The sequence below is a fragment of the Cebidichthys violaceus genome, unplaced genomic scaffold, assembly GCF_023349555.1.
Source record: "Cebidichthys violaceus isolate CVI_PGR_0920_01 unplaced genomic scaffold, fCebVio1.0.p SCAF_15, whole genome shotgun sequence".
NCBI classification, from domain to species: domain Eukaryota; kingdom Metazoa; phylum Chordata; class Actinopteri; order Perciformes; family Stichaeidae; genus Cebidichthys; species Cebidichthys violaceus.
Window position 1 is genome coordinate 14,641,328 of NW_027176318.1, and position 3,779 is coordinate 14,645,106.

Consider the following 3,779-nt stretch of genomic DNA (forward strand, 5'->3'; position numbering starts at 1 on the left):
AGCAGTAGTCCTAGAGAGCAGTCGGTTGCAGGTTCGGTCCATGTAACAGCTACCGTGTGTCCATCAACACTCGCGTAAACCGCCCTGAACCAAAACCCCGTAAGTTAGTCGGTCCGAGTAAGAGCCCGAGCTGCGAAACATCTGTCACATCTGTGAAATGTATGTAAATGAAACTAAGCCATCATGAAGCAGACTCTACCCTCTAATTCTGCCAACCTGGTGAGTGTACTTATGGAGAGCTTCTTCCAGAGAAGTCTTCTGACGAGAAGTCCACATCGACGTTGACGCTGACACATTGGATGACTACTTATAGCTCCACCTGGAGATAAAAGATATGCTTGATTCCTGAATCAGACATTTAAAGTACCGTTCGGTTATTGTGAACCTGAGAGTCTCCCTGTGAGGCGAGCGTACGGGTCTGGTTGTCTACATGCAGCAGAGAGAACGGGTCTGACATTCAGACGGTGTAATAACACAGCACCATTGGCAATCTTCTAGAAAACAACGGAGCGCTATCAAACACTCGGCACTGTTATTAATTTACTGATGTGCTTTCTACTGAAACCACGGCTTTTGTTAAAGTATCCCTGCAGTTATTCAATGGGAGAAATTGAGGCTCTATCAAAAAAAACAAACCGCAAATGTCACTTAATAATACGTTTCTACTTGTTTTACAGGTAGTGTGTCAATGTCACCTGGACTTTAGAAAGCAAATGTTATTTGCCCACTTAATTCAGGCCTTGACAAAACCATCAGTCTGTTGACAGTCAATATTTCAGCTATTCCACCAAAAATACAGTTTTCACTGCAAACAATGCTGTCAGAGATGAAGCCAACCCAAGAAAACCAGAGCGGCGCGGCACACACACACACACACACACACACACACACACACACACACACACACACACACACACACACACACACACCGTTGAGCTGTATACTTCAGTAAAGGAATACCGACTAAGTGAACCACTGACATCTTTTCGCCATGTGATCAAACCCCAGTGAACCAGAAGACACTTTGGCTCAAACGGTCAAGAGGCAGGTGGACTTTGTGAAGACGCCAATGTCCAAAGTGTTTCCAACAAGCCCGACGCCAAAGACCTGACGAGAGCATTAATACAGTCCTATTACTTTACTTAGCCCCACTCTTCATTCAGTCACTTTAAATTGATTGATTTCAGAAGGTCACTGAAGTCGATGTTTCTATTTTCTCTTGCGTGGTTTGGAAAAGTGGATCAGAAATCTCCGACACAAATACTTTATTCAAACAATAATAATGAGGGATCTTCACGCTGCCGCTGAAAGCGGCAACAGGAGCCGGCGTCGGAGTTTCCATCGCTCAGCTGATGCGGTCTTGCCGTCGCCCACACACAGAGAGCTTTCTCAAACGTCCTATCGGCAAGCTGCAGTAGCGAACGCTAGCAACGGCAGGCGGTGGGGCAGACATCCGCACTCGAGCGGGTCCTTCGGGGAAAGGCGAGGGAAATCAGAGAGCTAATCAGCGGCGGCTAGGACCGTGGAGGTGAATGCGAGTGCAACGGGGAAGTGATGCTGATGGGAGCTGACACTGGAAATTGGGAGAGGATCAGGAGACACCCTTACTTAAGGAAGCTGTTTCCTCAGCCTGGAAAACTTTGATTTAATGTAATGGAGTCCTCATCAGGAGGGCGAGAGAGAGAGAGAGAGACAGAGAGACAGAGAGAGAGAGAAGAGAAACATGGGATTGTGGATAGTGTTTGCCTGGAAGACCTGTGAAATTAAACTGAGAAGATTGGAATTTTTTTTTGTGGGTAAAAAGTGGAAGAGAACTCTGAAAACACGCTTCTGTATTTCCCGAAACAGTCGGGTACAATGCTGGTTCTTGTTCTCTGATGTTTGCACAGAGTTGTTTGGGATTGCGTAACAACGGCGTTATTAACGTCCCAGGGGCGTAGATAGCAGGTAAATTAATACTAATGCTATGCAGAGATGTACAAATTAGCCTGCTTTTTTTTTTCCCAGTGGCTTGTTAGTGAGGAACAACACACACACACACACACACACACACACACACAAATACACTCAGAGACACACATTAGCATCCATCCTGTACACATATGGGTAAAGGCAAACATGACAAACCTCCCCTCCCCCAGTCATACATACAACAAGCCAACATGTGCACACGTGAACAAACAAACACACACACACACACACACACACACATACACACACACCTACTTCTTAATCTCCGAGCACCACAAACACAACGAGGGAGTGAATTATGAAGTGTGAGGACTTGGCTTGGTATCTAAGGGAGGCTACCTCGCCGCTTGTTCGGCTGTTAATTAGTTTGGCCTGTTTGCATTTTTATTTATGGGGTGCAGGGAGTTTGAGCCGATAATCTATTCACGCTGATATTGGGAGATAAAACTTGAGCTCGCACGAGGCTGGCCGGTGAGGAGAGAAAAAAAAAAAAAGGGGGGGGGGGGGCTTTTCTTAAATTATTCAACGACAGCGCAGCTCTGAGTGGCATCCCGTGCATTTCAAAGTCACTTCAACCGGCCGTTTATCCGCTCGAGGTACAAGCCGGGGACGGATATCGGTGGCTAATAACGTATCGCTCCCCGTCCCTCTCCGTCTCCAACATCAGCATCAAACACTTTCATGATATACACCCCCCCCCCCTACCACTACCCCTCCACACTCCATTCCCTTCATCTGAATGAAAATGCCATTTCGCCCCTCAAAAGGCACACCACTGTATGGAGACGTATCGACATGCATCCGACATGGAGCGCGTAATGAGGGGCGATGACAGAGCGCCTGGACTGCGGGGGTGCACCTGCCACACACTGCCAGCCAAGTCAGCGGGACGAAACGCGGCGATGAAGATGAACTGAGCAGCAAAATAAAAAAGCTCCCCCCACCCCACCCTCCCTCCCTCCCTCCCTCCCTCCCACAGCACACGCCGTGTGGCTGATTTACAAGTTATGGCCTTTTTCTCCTTCATCCCACTGTCATTGGGAGAAGATTAGATGGGGCAGATTACTTTAGACATCAAACATCACACGGTCGATCCGTCATAGCAGTCGCTTTCAGCGCAGCCTCTTATGTGGAGGGCTTTCTGGATGCATTCACAGTATGAAGGGAGAAAAAAAAAAGAAAAAGAGGATGAAAAAAAAAAAAACACTCTGTGCCTTCCTGGCATCCAGCCTCTTCTTCAGCCTCTAACCTCCCCTGTTTCTCCATCCCACAGTCAACTGATGCCCCCCATCCCCCATCCCCCTTTTTCCATGCCTTTGCCTTTCTTCCCCCTCTCTCTCTCTCTCTCTCTCTCTCTCCCTTTTCTTTATCGCTAACTTGTGAATGGCAGCCAATCAGGGGCAGAGTCGCCTCGGCTTCAGCCTCGGTGACATCCACCGCCAGAAGTGATGCACTGCTAGAGAAAGAGAGAGGAGGGGGTGGAGAGAGAGACGAGGGGGAGGGAGAGTCAGAGAGAGAGAGAGAGAGAGAGACAGAGGAGATGATAGAAAGAAAGTGGAGAGGAGGAAAGGGAGAGAAGCCAGAGAGTGGGGAGGAGAAATGGAGCGAGGGAGGGCAGAGAGAATGAGACGAGCATAGAGAGAGTGAGGGAGGGAAGCAGGCAGGAGACTCTCTCTCTCTCTCTCTCTCTCTCTCTCTCTCTCTCTCTCTCTCTCTCTCCCCTCTCTCTCTCTCTGTCTCTCTCTCTTGCACACACACACACTGCCATACACATTCGCACCAGCTGTGCTGTTGTCAGTCTTGGAATG